The sequence below is a fragment of the Dermacentor andersoni genome, chromosome 10, assembly GCF_023375885.2.
Source record: "Dermacentor andersoni chromosome 10, qqDerAnde1_hic_scaffold, whole genome shotgun sequence".
Classification (NCBI taxonomy): Eukaryota; Metazoa; Arthropoda; class Arachnida; order Ixodida; family Ixodidae; genus Dermacentor; species Dermacentor andersoni.
Window position 1 is genome coordinate 93,448,106 of NC_092823.1, and position 17,916 is coordinate 93,466,021.

The following is a 17,916-nucleotide window of genomic DNA, read 5'->3' on the forward strand; positions in this document are numbered from 1 at the left end:
ATCACAACCCCGGGAGCTCAATCAAACGTGAAGTCAGAAATGACAGTTAATGATGGAAAATGCGTTTGAGTTGCATTCACGATGGTCATTTTAATCATAAAAGTTTCTTGACGACTTTCGCGCATCTGCATGCTTCGATTGACCGTGCGTGTACGAATCCACCGGCGAAAGAATAGGACGCACTTGTTTTCGGGCTATACGCTGAACTACACGGTAATCCTTAAATTCTCGCAGACATTTCCTTGCAAATAGCTGCACTGTAGTTGCAATAAAGGAAAAAAATTAACACTGTGCAAAGACACTCGCGGTTATAGTAAATATTTAGCAGTGAGAAAAAAATATACATGTTCGTTTTGATTATTGTACCCATAGATTGTGATGAGTTTCGAAAATGTGGCGACAAAACCGTCACCGGATTCTCCACAACAGCAACCGCATCTTGTTTTGTACGCTTTACGCAAATTTTTATAAGGTTACACAAATGCCTCAATAAAACAAAACTGTGCATGTATAACTATAGCCAACAAATGTGCTGAAGAAGCAACCCAAAAGCATATTTAATTTTCAGGCATATGAAACTTGTATAACGCTGAAAGCAGGCTATTGACGTGGAAAGCGGGCATAGCGTTTAAAGCTGGGTCTGTTACGTCTTGTTTTCTGTCGGTAATAGTCAAAAGCACCAGCACACAATTCAGCTGGCGAAGCCTTATATATATATCTATATATATAATATATATATATATATATGAACAGCGTGTTTCCAAAGTCGACTTTCGTTCGGCAAAAAGTGAAACGTGTGATATAACACCCAAATTACTTTCTTACTAAAGCAAAAGTGCAAAAACATGCAAGGTTTGTTGAAAACAATTGTCGTCGTTGTTGGAAAGATTGATGGCGCATGGGAGGATATCGAATTCAAGGGTCTTGCTAGTGTAACGCAAAGCAAATTTAGGTGACCTGAAACCTCGAAAAATCCCAAAAGAAATGGAGATTTGACTAGTCCAAAACATGGCGGCCATGAGGTTTTTCCAGGCTGCCCCAATTTTCGTTCTTCCGGTGCTTGCAGTGCACGAAAGCATGGCCTTCGAGATTGGCTCTTGTCACTCTGAGAATGCGGTCACTGGGTGTGCGGTTTGGACACCACGTGTTCATTAAGAGTGGGCAATCGCATCACCACCGAATTCACGCTTAGAACTTCGCTTCGTCAGGGCCCACATGAAAAGAAGTCTCCTTGCCCAAACGTTGACACTTGGTTAACGCTTCCCTTGCACTCTTAAATACATTTGCACCATTTGGGGACCATCTTGTCCCACAACAATAATCGTCACCTGTCTTGAACACATTGCCTTTCTTTAACGCTGCAAGCCCGGTATTTCAAAGTCACGAACGGCATGATGTTATCAGCGTGACATAGCATTCTCGACAGGAAAGTAGCGATCGTCAAGTTTTCAAGAAAGGAAACGAAAGCAAGGAGGATGATTATTGTTGTGGGACAAGCCCCAAAAGTTGTGAACCATTTTTGAGAGTGTACTCGCCAACCCTTCACTCTAAAAAATAGTTTACACCCGTCGGGGCTTCTCGTGTCCCCAAACGATAATCATCATCTGCCTTGCTTGCGTTTCCTTTCTTGAAAACTCGGCGCTCGCTACTTTCCTGTCGAGACTGCTGTGTCAAGCTGATAACGCGCAAGCCGTTCGTGACTTCGAAGTACCGAGCTCACAGCGTTAAAGAAAGGAAATGCGGGCAAGACAGATTATGATAATTGTTTCGAGGCAAAATACAACCCAAAGGGTGTACACTTTTTTTAGAGTGGTAATGAGCTGCTGACGCAAACAACGTACCCCCTTCCGCCACTAATTACAATGAACGGACGACAAATCTCTCAAAGTTACGTGATTCCATTCTAAGGCCTTGGAGAGACCGTTGCGAGAAAGTGGAGATGCTAGGATGATTATTTGTACGTTTTCGAGTCAGTCGTCATAACTACAGAATACCCGAATCTTTATTTAGTGTGCTGCCGTGATGTTGCGTTTCTTTTTCTTTACGAAAAGAATATGCTCATCCCCTCGAAGAAGTTAATCATTGGCCACAGGCCCCGAAGGAAAACCTAACCCTTCCGCAATCGCTGACAGTACCCCGCACGTCAGATATAACCTAAAAGGTGGCCGTGGCTTCAGTAAATTGGTGGTCTGCAGAAAGGCTCAGCACGCGGAAGTGGAATGCAGCCTCATTGAGTGAGAAGAGGGTGCAATTTGCGGTAAGCGTAAGGTGCATGTTTTTCTCTGTCTTGCCACCAGAAGACCGAACTGGCACACATATACAAAAAGAAAGCACCTTGCGTACACAATGCGTATACTGTGTCTGAAGGGGACACCAAAAATTAGGCAACATGAGTGTTTCTGAATATGCACTGTATAATCGTACAGTAGCTGATCCTAAGTTGCAGGTTAAGGTTTGCAGGTTAAATCAAAACCGCAACCTGCAACCTCCTTAACCTGCAGTTGCAGGTTAAGGTGCAGGTTAAATCAAAAGTTTGAAAATATTATGGGGTTTTACGTGCCAAAACCACTTTCTGATTATGAAGCACGCCGTAATGGAGGACTCCAGAAATTTCGACCACCCAGGGTTCTTTTAACGTGCACCTAAATCTAAGCACACGGGTGTTTTCGCATTTCGCCCCCATCGAAATGCGGCCGCCGTGGCCGGGATTCAATCCCGCGACCTCGTGCTCAGCAGCCCAACACCATAGGCACTGAGCAACCATGGCGGGTAATCACAAGTTGACTACTCTAATAAAATATTTAAAGAATCCCTTTTTGGGCCAGTTTCCCGTGTCCAATTCTTGTATAAAACAGGCCTTCATAGCTATAAATCGAGACCTAAGCTAATAAAAGAGTCGGTCGCCAAGGGACTCGACAAAGGTTGTAAGGAAACATGTTGCACAGTCTTCTTTTGCCTACGGAATAAGTGTGCTGAGGATAACGACATGCGAAATACCGCACGTTCACAAAGCACCACGGGGTTCCGTTGCCACGCGCGATAGAAGTTCCTATAAAGTCCACTCACCTACGATATCCCGGCGTTCAGGTGCACGTGGGCTATTCCTTCGAAATTTCGGCGAAGGCGATCGAACTCAGCATAGCGAATCCCTCAAGCACGCTCGAGTGACTCGAGTTTCCCGGGGCGCACGAGCCACTCAAGCTCCGCACTCCGAGATCCGCGAAGCCAAACCGGCCGGAATGTTGCTTCCAGACGTTCTCTAGACGAGCTCGCGATGTCCACACATTTGTGAGCCGCACCGCACAAACACAGGGTTTGACATTTTTCTTGTTCTCCCGACTTTCACGTACACGCCACCGGGACAAAAGAAATATGGAAAAAGAAAGCCGCACTGTTCTCGGTATTCGTGAAGTTTGCTTTAGTCGACGAATACCTCAAGTGCACATGACATTCGCCGTTCGGAGTTAAAAGACAAAGCGTCTGTCGCCAAGAAGGCTGCAGCTCGACGAAGGAAAAAAAAAAAAGAAGCAAGGAGGACGGCAGTGCAAGCAGCGCGGCAACGCGGCTGCGTGGGACTGTGTGACGCACGGCGCAGCCAGAAAAAAAGCACGCCGAGCTCGCGAGCGTCGCGCTGTTGAAACCGATAGCCGCGACACTGACGCCGGGTTCCAAGCCGCAGCGCTTTTCCAACTGTCGCGGCGGCGGCGGCGACCGTCATCCAAACAGCGCCGGCGCGAGCACGTTCGGGGAAAGAAAGAAAACAATGGAGAGAGGAAAATCAAGAGCGAAAGAGAATGAGAGAGTGATATAAAGCAGAGGGAAACGCTACTCTGTCATCTCGCCCTCGGCTCTAGCTTTTGTTTTTTTTTTCTGTTGTGCTCCATGTCGCTGAGATAAAAAACAAAAAGAAAGCGCTGAACGCTAGCGACCGCAGCGCCCTAGTATCGAAGTTTACTTTGCGGCTTTGCTGAAAGCTTGGGCAGGCCTTGTGGGCTCTCGGTTCGCCCGGCTGTCCGCCGTTCCCTTCCGTGCTGAGATTTCAAGGACGCCCTCACTTTCAAGCGCATAATTTCGATCAGTCCCCGCGTTGGAATGGGGATTGCCGTGTTTTTGCATGCTTGTATTCTCCCTTGCCCTATTCCTGCTGCCACTTCATGCAGCCGTCGCTCGCTGGCGGCTTTCCACGAATATTCGAAATGGAACGCGGTGCAGCTTTCGTGTTGCGAATCTCGGAGGCTGGAAGTGAAGTTCACGGGGACGCCGGCTGTGGGAGCGATGAAGAGCAGACGGCTAACACATGCGGCGCATTCTCCGAAAAACGTTCCCTATTCTTTTCTTCCACAAAGGCTCTCGGCGCAATGTATTTTCGCTACCACGCTCTAATTGGGAACGCGATGAACTTTCCTGGCTTTATTATTAGACAGTTTTAGTACTGCGTCATCACTACGTACGCAGTACGCAAGCGTTTTGGGGAACGTAGGAGCGTGTGTCACGACAGAGCTTTTAGTACTGGGAAATGCCTACGTACGCAAGCGGGCGAGCGTTGTTAGACGCCGGGCGCGGCGGGGAGCGTTGGCCGCGTCTGCCAGTGCGTCGATCCGTTGATACGTAACGTACGCAGCATTAAAACTGTCTATTACTACGCGCAACTGCGACCTCGATGGATACTTATAAGCTTTGCGTGAATGAATGTTCTATTTTTGCGAATTACGCAGGCAAGTAATTTTCTCACGGGCAGTGTACTTTGAGCCACAGGAGTCCTCTCGACTCCTCTTCCTAATTCTTTAGATCCTAATCTTTCTAATCCTAATCCCAGTGCTAATTCTTTGATACTGCCTTCAATAAAGAATGAACATTGCTGCACTTGCGACCTTGAAGTTCTTATTGTTGCTGCGATGAGCCGCGGTGATGTGCTACGATGATTTACCATCAGCATAAATTGAACCGAGAAGAGGAAATAACTGATCAGAGCGAGCGCCTGTTATGGCTAATTATGTAAAAGGGTGACCTGTATTGTCCCTGTGGTCGGCTTTTAGGCACTGAGTAATCCCTAGTGTGCAATTTTGAGTTCGAACTTGGCCATTGCTCCAAATGCAGGTGAGTCCGCAAACGTAACAACGTATCGTAGTAGTTTCGGAATCGTTCGCGTTCGAACTTATGCTGATAGTGCATAAACCGTGTTTAGTGTACTCTTGCGTGATGTGATGACTGTACTATTAAACATTGCGCACTGTACCCGCACTTCATATTGGTATACTCAATGAAAACCTAATAATTCAGTATGAACTTTCCCCACGAGACTGCTTTGCACCCACACTCTACGAGGCCGCGATCTCCAGAACAAGATTTTCGAAAAATGCCGATAGTGATCACCGTCCACCCCAGCCGTGAGGTGACGTAAATAAGCTGACGTAAATGGCTGGCTTATCATCGAAGTTATATGAGTTGGGCAGCGGTGTGTTTGCCATTCCATCCTTGGGCAGTAACACCCTGCAGGCCCAGCTTCGGCAAACGGTGATAGATTTCTTCTTATTATTGTTATTATTTGCGTCTGCTTGTATGCGGGATAATATTTCAATGAAATTACATGTGAACATTCTTCCGTACGCAAATAGCTTGCTGAAGTATAATTATCTTAACATGCGTTGTTGTTAGTATGACGGCGCTATAGTGAGAAACTAATGGGATTTGTGAAATTGATACACTAGCTTTTTTACTGCATCTGTACGTTTTATTTTTCAAGATCGTGCAGTCTAGAGGCGGGGGGTGGAGAGAGTGTAAATACTGAAGGAAAGTAAATCCAGCTAGAGTTGGCGTGCACATTATGCTCATTTTAGCTGCCCTGGAATAACCCTGAACCAGAACACAGGTTTTGAGACCCGGAAGGAGGGAAAGAGAAAAGCAGAAGGCAGGGAGGTTAACCAGAATAACTGAGACCAGGAAACCCAAATCGCGTGATTGGCGGAACGAGTCCGGCGTTCTTCCCTTTCGGTAGTAGCCGCTTTGCTCATTTTCGGCGCTGTGGCTCGCGCAATCGACCATAAATAGCAGCTCGCGTGCCTTCCGGTCGTCTTGAGCAATTTGTGCTCAAAGTAGCCCCGCCGAAGAAAAAAAGGAAATGGGACGGCTTCTCTCCACACAAACAGGAGCAAAATGTTTCAGATAGATTTCACGCTTGCGTGTCGTTTTCATGAGCCCTAAAAAAACTGATGGTGAAATGTAAGTAACCATTTACTGCAGATCAAATATCTTTTTGCTCCCGCGGTAGCGCAGTGCAGAGTTTCACGAAGAGGAACTGTCTCCTAATATAGTCTCACTCGTCTTTTGCAGCTCTCTAGAAAGTAAACTTGTTTCCAGTGTAAATAAATAAATAAATATTAGTAATAATAAATAATAATCATAATAATAAATAATAGTACCTTTATTCAAATCAATATACAAGACTGGTATGTGACCAAACAAAAACCAATAAACTATGGTGCAGACGACCGCAGGAGCGACAAAGCCACGGCCCCTCCCGGCTCGCGAGCATGCCACCCTCCCCCCCCCCCCCCCCCCCCCGCATGCCGACGTCACAGCCATGAGCACCCAAAAGCAGAAAGGCTTAGTTGCTGTACAAACTGCTAAGTGTCGCCCACAACAGGAGCACCCCAACAGCCAGCGAGGCAGCACGCATCCGAGACAAGGCCTCCCTCCCACGGAAGCCCGCACACATGCATGCTAGCGATAAGAATGCATGAAACGCTTTTACGCACAAAACAACTGGTCAAACATTGTACCGCTTTAGCTGCTTGCAGAATGGTAGCGCCTATTTATTATTCACTCAACGTAGCAGGAATGTACACTAATACGCTATAGATACAGTTGATGCACAGCATGCCGAGTAAAAACAAGGGTACACCGGTATTTACACTCACATTACTATACATCCACACACATACATAGAAACAACGAGGAAGCATAACAGCAACGCTGTATCCAGCTGTTGACATCGTTATAATTTTCGTTAAAGATAACCAGTTTAGACCAGAAAGAAATAATCCTTTTACCATGGTACTAAAATAAACTGACTGCTTGATGTTTGTAGCAAGAGAGTTCCACATATTGACACCTATATGATGTATGCGTCGCTGGCCGTAATTGTTGTGATATATCGGGACCAGAAATTTCTCGAGAAAGGCTGGTAGGCTGTTAAATGTCGATACATTGAAGATAGTGGCAGGGCATGGCGTGTTGCATCTCGCTGTCGAGCACTGCAGTAATAAGGCAACGTGGTAATCACCCAGGTGCAATAGTGACATGACTTCGTTCGCAAGAAAGAGACTTCTTGACGGTGTAGTAAAGCTTGCGTAGTTGATTATCCGTAAAGCTCTCTTCTGAAGCCGTAATATAGGCTCTAAGTATCTTTTGTAGGTAAATCCCCAGGCTTCAATACAATAGGCTAAGTGAGATTGAACGAGACAAAGGATGAGATTCTCAACGTTCCGAAACTGAAATTACTCAACGCGTTTGTCAGTACGAAGCATGCCGAAGAGAGCTTACCACACATCCTGTCGAGATGAAACTTCAAGTCCAGAGCGGAATCGAGGGTTACCCCTAAGTAGAGCACTGAATCGACTTTTTATACTTCACCATGGCCTCTATTTTTATATTTCGCCAATGCGGCATGGCTCCTCAAAAGGCCTTTTCTTAAACGGGGACTAAAAATAACAATTTTGGCTTTATTTGTATTTAAGTAAAGCCGATTACTTTCGAACCATTTGATAATGTATTGAAGCTCATTGTTGATTGTTTTAACTGCGTCATTTAAAGATTTGCTACTGACCACAAGAGCTGTGTCATCAGCATACATAAAGGCATGTGCTTCATTTAGGCAGTCAGGAAGGTCGTTGATGTATATTGCAAATTACGTTAGGCCAAGTACCTATCCTTGTGGTACGCGCATAGTAATGTCAGAGAGACCTGAGATGTGCTTATTGATGAGTTCTGCATGTTTACGGCTATCGAGATAGCTCTTTAAAAAGTCTAAGGAAATGCCTCGAAATCCAAGTCCTTCTCATTTCATGAAAAAAATGTAATATTCGACTAGGTCAAATGCATTTCTTAAATCTAAAGATACTCCTATCGATGTTTCGTTGTTGTTCAAGGCTTCATTGATTATATCAGTTGAAGACAAAATAGCCGTAGTTGTCGATCGAGACTTCTGAAAACCGTGTTGACGCGGGTACAGGATGTCATTTTTATATAGAAATTTTGTTATTCTACTAGCCAGTAGTTTCTCAAAAGTTATGTTTATGCAGTTCATTACCGATGTAGGTCGAGAATTGCCTAAATCATTGTGGTTACCACTTCAATAAATAGGCGTCCCTCTTCCTACTTTTAATACTTCCGGGCATGCGATCGTGTAAAATGCTTTGTTAAAGAATGTAGCGTGAGTAGGTGGCAAGATGTTTGCATTATTTTTCAGTACGGACACTGCAATACCATCGAAACCAGGTGCCTTTTTTCTGTCTGATAGATTTGTAGTTGCTATTACTTCCAGTATTGAAATATCTATGCCGCCAAACGAACAAGAATTACAGGCAGGCAAAGATGGCTCGAACCTAGTTCGCATGCAAAAAAGAAGTTCAGTTCAAACCGTACAAAAGTGATGGTTAAATTCTTCACTTACTGATGAAGCATCAAATCCTGTAGTTATCGATGGCAGAATTCGCTTTGAAACTGTCGGTTTAATAATTGAAGTTGAAGTTGAAGTTGAAGTTTATTTTTAGTTATAGTTGAAGTTTAACCTTTTCGGATTGTGAGATGACGCGTTGATCTGGTTGCTGTAATAAAGCTTCTGCTGTATTCGCATTGCTGCCAAAGCTTTGTTCCTGTGCTCCTTATCTTGGTTAAAGTAGTACGTGTTGCCTCAGTGTTGTGTCAGTTTAGTATGCCAATAATCTCGCGCTTTCATTAGGTTCAGTACGCTCTGTGTCATTCAATGAAATACTGGTTGCTTGTATCCTTATTTCGCTTTTACTTGAGTGCACTCTGTAATTGTTCCTTTAAATCTTTCTAGAGCAGTCCATCTTAGCGTTTAAGTCGTCCAAGTCGGAGCACGACATGTACGAAAGTGACAGTGACAGTTTTTCATAATCAAATCGCTTTGTTGTTCCGGAGGATTTGTCCGGTTAAAATATGTGTCTTCAAGACAACATAAGAACGCAATCGGTAAGTGGTCAGCAGAACCTGTATCGTGGGCTCCATAAAGGCTTTCAGCGGCATTAAAGTTACATAAGATGTGATCAAGGCAAGTTGAGCTGTGGCTTGTAATTTGTGTGGGACCAATGACAAGGTTACTGAACTCATACAAAGAGAGTAAATTTGTATATTCAGCGTGTCTGCTACTAAGAGTGTCAACATTCATGTCGCCGACTGTAACGGCTTTCTTGTTATTTTCGTTCAGGTGAATGAGAACATATTCAAGGCCATTTAAAAACAAGCTACAATCAATATGCGGGGGAGAGCATACGACACCAATTATGACATTGTCCACCTCTACAAAAACATCGAATGTCCGCTAGTTGGACTAGTCAAAGGAAAAATAAAGCCTGGAACCGGGTAAGTTTCTAATATAGAATCCAACCCCTCCTCCCCTGTTTGAAGAAATTCAAGGACACAAGATAAAAACGTAATCTGGAATGTTATAACCTTCGCCAGGCTTTAGCCAAGTATCCATAATGGCTATGACGTCATACATGTTATTGCATTGTGCCAGAAGTGTAAGAAGAGCATGAACATGTTTTCTAAGGTTCTCACATTGCATTGAAGCAGTGAGTGTGGTCTATGTAATCTACGAGAGTTATCAGCAGAAGAAGTCGTCAGCATATTTGGGATATTATGCCACGCGGTCTAGGTCAGTCAGTCTCCATCAAGATGCGGAGGACATCGGAGTTCTCCGCTTTCCTCATTAATGATCGTTCTCTCGATGCCCAAGCATATTTCTAGTTCTGTTGCTTCTTTGCAGCAATTGCCTTTGCGAGCAAAAGTTTGTACGTCGTGCAAAAGTGCTCCTTTATGAACATTGGTGTAGGTTCTGTCAGGCCAAAATCGGCTGCAGTAAGACGGGATTTTTTCGCACGTTGAAGCAAGTTGTCACGGAGTGGGCAGGACTTTAAATTGATAATAACGTTAGATTGATCTAGTATCTCATTCAGTTTCACCAAGAATTATGCTCGTAAAAAATATATTCTTGGCCATTTATCCCCTGCTGTCCAGCACCAAAAATGATTTATTTAACGCACCAGCTCTTCAAAAATGGGACTGGCCACCAAAAGTAGTCTCGCCTCACTTTTTGTGTTGTCTCAGAACAGTGATTGGCTCGAACTTTGAAATACCAGATCTTCACAGAGACGACCGGCTCTCAAATACTGTCGCACGCAAATCCGTGTGCGGTTTGGAAATTTTGAGATCTGTGAAATTTGCGAAAATAATAAAACAACCACGTAATCTTCGCTTAGTTTCTGCATTCTAGCTTTAAAAACATACTGAACGAAGATTTTTATTGCACATCAGTCATTTATGGATATTTAGGGTGAGACTGCGATGCATCGCAGGGTCTTGCACAGATCAGGCTTTCTCAATGCTTCCCGCGTTATCTCTCTTGTTATACCTCTGCATTACTGTTTAGTTGTGATGCTTGTGCTAATAGGAATCATTATTTGTTGTCCGTTCTGTATGCTTCATTTGCTCAACTATGTGGCTTTGTGTACAACAGCCGACTGGGCAAGCACTGCACTAAATTTGATTAAGTTCGTGGCATCAAAATGAAAATTCTGAAATCTAGTGACCGTTAGGAGATAATTTTGAATTGAGGCTGCCGATCTTTTATTAAAAATTGGTCAAAATCGCAAGTTTTCAGGAAACGAAACTGTCAAATTTACAACTCTGTAACTCAACAATGAAAAACGATATCAGAATTGTGTGACTTGATTCTAATAAAGCATTTAATGCGGACATCTGTGCCAGTGCTTCTCGATCACTAGGTTACCTGCGACGTAACCTTCGGAACTCCCCTACACTTCTCCGCAAACTGGCATGTCAAACAATTGTTCGCCCTCGACTTGAGTTCGCAGCTCCAGTCTTGTCTCCCCACCAAAATTGCTTAATTAACATGCTGGAATCAATCCAAAATAGAGCCGCACGTTTCATTTCCCGGAATTATGCCTACCGTTATAGCATAACTCCAATAAAGATTCACCTTTCACTTCAGCTGCTAAGTATTCGTCGCGATATGGCCATTGTGTCATTATTTCATAAGTATGCCCACCGCACTAACAAACGCTGCCTACACCTAGAAACGTCATCGCACACGTCGCACAGATTACACAATTATCATAGCTTCACGCGCATCTATGGTAAAACAGAAGCATTTAACTCGTCTACAATTCCACGTGCCATTCCGCTCTGGAACAGCCTCCCCGACAACATAGTTGCGGAAACTGACCGTGAAAAATTCAGGCACTCACTCAACTCGCTTAGCCCTTGTTAACCATTAATATCACACTCACTGTTTTGTCTTATCTTTTCTAACTTTTTTTCTTGCACTCTAATAAGTTTGTTACAAGCTTATAGAGTTCCTTCTTATTGAACTCATATAATATTATTGAACTCGGCTAATATGTTTCTGTAATTTTTCGGCTGTGCTTTTGGCTGGTGTTTTCTTTTCACATTGTTACTAGATTGTATGCACTTACTGGATTCGATGCCCCCCTTACTCAATCCCCATGTAGGGGCCTTGTAAGGTATCTTACAAATAAAAATAAGTAAAATTGATGTAGGATACATGTCTCTCAAATAGAACACTAAATTGTGAGTCTGACATTTTCAAAGCCCTTTTAAATAATTAACAAGTTCACGTAATATACATATTTATATACCCAATTTGTCCACCTTGTCCGCTCTAACGTATGCAGTTTACAAGACAGCGATATGTGTTCTATGTGGAGAGCTACGAATTTCATGCTTCTATCTTTTCAAACCTACGAAGTTTTGAAAATTTATTTGAAACTGTCACAACTGAGATCAAGATTTCGCTTCTGGCCGTCAATACAATTTAACATTTTCTCTGAAATACCACAAGTCTCTATAAGATCGCTCCAGTGGATGTATCAGAAAAGCATTTGTGTGTTTTAAATGTAATTCAACAGGCGGCATCGCAGTTCGGCCCGAACCGATTGCTTCCTCTCAACAGAAAAACCTAACTGTTATTTGTGGCTAGTTGACGTTATGAGCGAGATCTGTAACTTCGCGTTACCAAAAGCTTTTTGTGAAATAATTTTTTTTATTTTCACGTTTTTGTAACAATTATTTTACAAAAGAATAATTTTCCTTTCATTTAGTCAAGCGATGTTTCGTTATTAGACATGCTTTGAAGGCTTTTTCTCGTTTAGAAATGCTGGCAGCATTATAAGTATTAACGCGGTGCGAGCGACAAGTTTTGTGGCATGAACATTTGCGCAAGTTTCCCAATGCGCGTATGAATATTGAAGAATCTTCAGCATCAGTTGTCAAGACAAGCTGACCTTTCTGGAGTCGAAGCGCCCCGCATTACAATGTGAACCTCTGCCCTTTTCAGATATCGCAGGAACTCCAGCACGAACCAAGTTGCAACATGCTAGGAACTGCAGCGATAAAACGTAACAACCGCAGTAACACCCACTGCAATAACCGATAGCCGGCAACGCTTTGACGCTGCGCGAACTTCGAGACACGTGTCACAGGCCTAGTTGGAAGGATGGATGGATGCTATGAGCGTCGCCTTTGATATGAGGCGGTGGGTTGCGCCACCATGCTCGATCTTTTTCTTATTTTGCCTAATGTCTGACCCATCTTTTTTTGACAGACCAAAATGCGGAATTGCCGTGCTCTATACAGACAAGCTTGTCTAACACGTCTGGCGTCGCATAGTAATAACATGGGCTGGCTTTTCCCTTTATCGGCAAGTGGTCCTAGTGGGCATACATCGTGAATCAAGAGCGTTTACAAAAGGGCACGTGCAGTGCACGAACGTTAAGCGTCCCCATCGATCACTCCGGGTTAATTTACTGTTAATGAACGTTCCTGTACACAGTTCGCTTACAATGATGGTTTCCGAGTTGGTACTCCACACGCTTGCGTTCTTGTGATCATCATCATCATCATCATCATCATCAGCCTAGTTACGCCCACTGCAGGGCAAAGGCCTCTCCCATACTTCTCCAACTACCCCGGTCATGTACTAATTGTGGCCATGTTGTCCCTGCAAACGTCTTAATGTCATCCGCCCACCTAACTTTCTGCCGCCCCCTGCTACGCTTCCCTTCCCTTGGAATCCAGTCGGTAACCCTTAATGACCATCGGTTATCTTCCCTCCTGATTACATGTCCGGCTCATGCCCATTTCTTTTTCTTGATTTCAACTAAGATGTCGTTTACCCGCGTTTGTTGCCTCGCCCAATCTGCTCTTTTCTTATCCCTTAACGTTACACCCATCATTCTTCTTTCCATAGCTCGTTGCGTCGTCCTCAATCTCAGCAGAACCCTTTTCGTAAGCCTCCAGGTTTCTGCCCCATATGTGAGTACTGGTAACACACAGCTGTTGTACACTTTCCTTTTGAGGGATAGTGGCAACCTGCTGTTCGTGATTTGAGAATGCCTGCCAAACGCACCCCAACCCATTCTTATTCTTCTGGTTATTTCAGTCTCATGATCCGGATCCGTGGTCACTACCTGCCCTAAGTAGATGTATTCCCTTACCACTTCCAGTGCTTCGCTACCTATCGTAAACTGCTGTTCTCTTCCGAGACTGTTAAACAATACTTTAGTTTTCTGCAGATTAATTTTCAGACCCACCCTTCTGCTTTGCCTCTCCAGGTCAGTGAGCATGCATTGCAATTGGTCTCCTGAGTTACTAAGCAAGGCAATATCATCAGCGAATCGCAAGTTGCTAAGGTATTCTCCATCAACTTTTATCCCCAATTCTTCCCACTCCAGGCCTCTGAATACCTCCTGTAAACATGCTGTGAATAGCATTGGAGATATCGTATCTCCCTGTCTGACGCCTTTCTTTATAGGGATTTTGTTGCTTTCTTTGTGGAGGACTACGGTGGCTGTGGAGCCGCTATAGATATCTTCCAGTATTTTTACATATGGCTCATCTACACCCTGATTCCGTAATGCCTCCATGACTGCTGAGGTTTCGACTGAATCAAACGCTTTCTCGTAATCAATGAAAGCTATATATAAGGGTTGGTTATATTCTGCACATTTCTCTATCACTTGATTGGTCTATATGGTCTATTGATTGGTCTATATGGTCAATATGGTCTATTGTTGAGTAGCCTTTACGGAATCCTGCCTGGTCCTTTGGTTGACAGAAGTCTAAGGTGTTCCTGATTCTATTTGCGATTACCTTAGTAAATACTTTGCAGGCAACGGACAGTAAGCTGATCGGTCTATAATTTTTCAAGTCTTTGGCGTCCCCTTTCTTATGGATTAGGATTATGTTAGCGTTCTTCCAAGATTCCGGTACGCTCGAGGTTATGAGGCATTGCGTATACAGGGTGGCCAGTTTCTCTAGAACAATCTGACCACCATCCTTCAACAAATCTGCTGTTACCTGATCCTCCCCAGCTGCCTTCCCCCTTTGCATAGCTCCTAAGGCTTTCTTTACTTCTTCTGGCGTTACCTGTGGGATTTCGAATTCCTCTAGGCTATTCTCTCTTCCACTATCGTCGTGGGTGCCACTGGTACTGTATAAATCTTTATAGAACTCCTCAGCCACTTGAACTATCTCATCCATATTAGTAACGATATTGCCGGCTTTGTCTCTTAACGCACACATCTGATTCTTGCCTATTCCTAGTTTCTCCTTCACTGTTTTTAGGCTTCCTCCGTTCCTGAGAGCCTGTTCAATTCTATCCATATTATAGTTCCTGATGTCCGCTGTCTTACGCTTGTTGATTAACTTAGAAAGTTCTGCCAGTTCTATTCTAGCTGTAGGATTAGAGGCTTTCATACATTGGCGTTTCTTGATCAGATCTTTCGTCTCCTGCGATAGCTTACTGGTTTCCTGTCTAACGGCGTTACCACCGAATTCTATTGCGCACTCCTTAATGATGCCCATGAGATTGTCGTTCATTGCTTCAACACTAAGGTCCTCTTCCTGAGTTAAAGCCGAATACCTGTTCTGTAGTTTGATCCGGAATTCCTCTAGTTTCCCTCTTACCGCTAACTCATTGATTGGCTTCTTGTGTACCAGTTTCTTTCGTTCCCTCCTCAAGTCTAGGCTAATTCGAGTTCTTACCATCCTGTGGTCACTGCAGCGTACCTTGCCGAGCACGTCTACATCTTGAATGATGCCAGGGTTCGCGCAGAGTATGAAGTCGATTTCATTTCTAGTCTCACCATTCGGGCTCCTCCACGTCCACGTTCGACTAACCCGCTTGCGGAAAAAGGTATTCATTATCCGCATATTATTCTGTTCTGCAAACTCTACTAATAACTCTCCTCTGCTATTCCTAGAGCCTATGCCATATTCCCCCACTGACTTGTCTCCAGCCTGCTTCTTGCCTACCCTGGCATTGAAGTCGCCCATCAGTATAGTGTATTTTGTTTTGACTTTACCCATCGCCGATTCTACGTCTTGATAAAAGCTTTCGACTTCCTGGTCATCATGACTAGATGTAGGAGCGTAGACCTGTACAACCTTCATTTTGTACCTCTTATTAAGTTTCACAACAAGACATGCCACCCTCTCGTTAATGCTATAGAATTCCTGTATGTTACCAGCTATTTCCTTATTAATCAGGAATCCGACTCCTAGTTCTCGTCTCTCCGCTAAGCCCCGGTAACACAGTACATGCCCGCTTTTTAGCACTGTATATGCTTCTTTTGTCCTCCTAACCTCACTGAGCCCTATTATATCCCATTTACTACCCTCTAATTCCTCCAATAACACTGCTAGACTCGCCTCACTAGATAGCGTTCTAACGTTAAACGTTGCCAGGTTCAGATTCCAATGGCGGCCTGTCCGGAGCCAGTGCACGAACGTTAAGCGTCCCCATCGATCACTCCGGGTTAATTTACTGTTAATGAACGTTCCTGTACACAGTTCGCTTACAATGATGGTTTCCGAGTTGGTACTCCACACGCTTGCGTTCTTGCGATGACGTACATTAATTGCGGCACGAATAACTTGAGGAACACGTCCGCGGTTTCATGTATTTATTGGCTTGCTTCCAGAATACCTCCGGAAAACCATACTTACCGAATAGACGCATTTCAATCTAAGGAAACATGCACATCATGTTGCTAAAGGTGACGATTACCCACGAAATATCCAAGCCTGCGTAGCAGCTGTTAAAGCTGTAGCTGAGAACGGCTATCATTTTTGCACAGCGACCAAAAATCGTATGCCTTCGCACATCAATCCACGCAGACAGGAAAGCGGCTGGCCAGATGTCTGGACTGTAATCTGAGCCTGAGGCTGGAATCACGACTGCACTGTCTTCTTGCGGTAGACTCTGGGCACCCGATCAAACAGAGAGCGTGTAAATTATATAACGTAAGCTGCCCTATTTTTCTTGACATATGGTAAAGCTATGGAGCCGCAGGTATTATTACTGTGAAGCGCGTTCATGGTTGTTCGGTATGCGTGCAGTGCTTACAACCCAAACGCATTTCACGGAGTACATTCTTATCACGCCATGGTTGTATACCTGAATAAAATTTTATCCACGGCTTTCACGTATGCGGGTGAAAAACCGGGCCACAAATAGACATCAAGACAATGGACCTGTATAGAGGGATGTTCACAGCCATCAATAAAGACGTAGTTTTGCTGTATTACAGAGACCAAAATGTGAAACATTTGCTGTCTCGTTTTTGCTTGCGCTTTTCAACCATTCATTCCAATTTTAAAGAACATTCGAGCCTTCACTTTTGTGTGCTTCTTTTCAACATGTGCTGTACTGACCGGCTGGTCAGAGATGTTAGGACAAAGTTTCTCTACAGAACATAAGTGGGCATGATTACATTAGAACGACGCATTGATCGCTTCTGCCAGTGCAGCTTCACGTGAGGGCTTTTGCACGTACTAGAGGTACTCACGCATCATTCCAAGAACAAACCTTGCAACTCCGGAAGTAAACACATTCATGCGGACATCAAGATGATCGCTTTATTAGTTTTCCAACGTAGGAATTGCTCGGCGCCCACGTTTGTGCCCTATACGTGCGGTCGTATATGTTTTCGCTCTGCCCATGGTCAAATTGCCGGAGTCCCGTTCCCGCTTTTCCTCGCGATAACTCTCGTGAGTGGCAAAAGGGGGCAACAGAATATGCAAAATATGTGCTAGTTAGAGACGATAAAAATTTATTATTTTTTATGGCCCACAGCAATAACTGAACTTTACTGGTGCCTGTGTCGCCCAGCTAGCACCCGTAGTTGAAGGTTGGGCGCACTCCTGCTACCGCGTGCATATCGATGTGTGATCAGAAAGATAACTAGGAGAAAAAAAAAGTAGGTCGCGCTTTAACGACTTCGCAAGAAACTGGAGTTTTATTTTAAAATTCTTAACGGAGCATGGGCGAAACATAACTTTTGAGAGTAAAGCCGACAGAAATACGAGAAAATTTTTTTTCGCAGCGTAAGAAGTAATAAAAAGAGAATGTTTCATTAGCGTGCCGAAGCCGATATAAGAAATAGTTGCTCTAAGAAACACACCCTATAACTGTCAAAGTGTCGAACATGACAAGACGATTGTAAATCTGTACCACTGCAGGAGGCCTTCACTAGGCAAGCTCAATATTTAACACTAATACTTCGCTTAATCCGAATTTCGTAATGTCTACGGAAACATTTTGGGCAAACATTGAATATGAAACAAAAAATA

At 43.9% G+C, this 17,916-nt stretch overlaps 1 protein-coding gene across 3 annotated transcripts in view; it reads right to left on the reverse strand.

Annotated features, from left to right (window-relative positions):
* Nucleotides 1–17,916, reverse strand: part of Syt1 (Synaptotagmin 1) — a 181,074-nt gene that overhangs the window by 124,836 nt on the left and 38,322 nt on the right. Inside the window, exon 1 of one of the 3 annotated variants that reach the window (XM_050191698.3) lies at nt 3,067–3,722. The exons of the other annotated variants lie outside the window; for them this stretch is intronic. The gene's annotated coding sequence lies outside the window, so the exon portion shown is untranslated. Of the gene's footprint in view, nt 1–3,066; nt 3,723–17,916 lie in introns of those variants that run through there. 3 annotated transcript variants of the gene reach the window in all.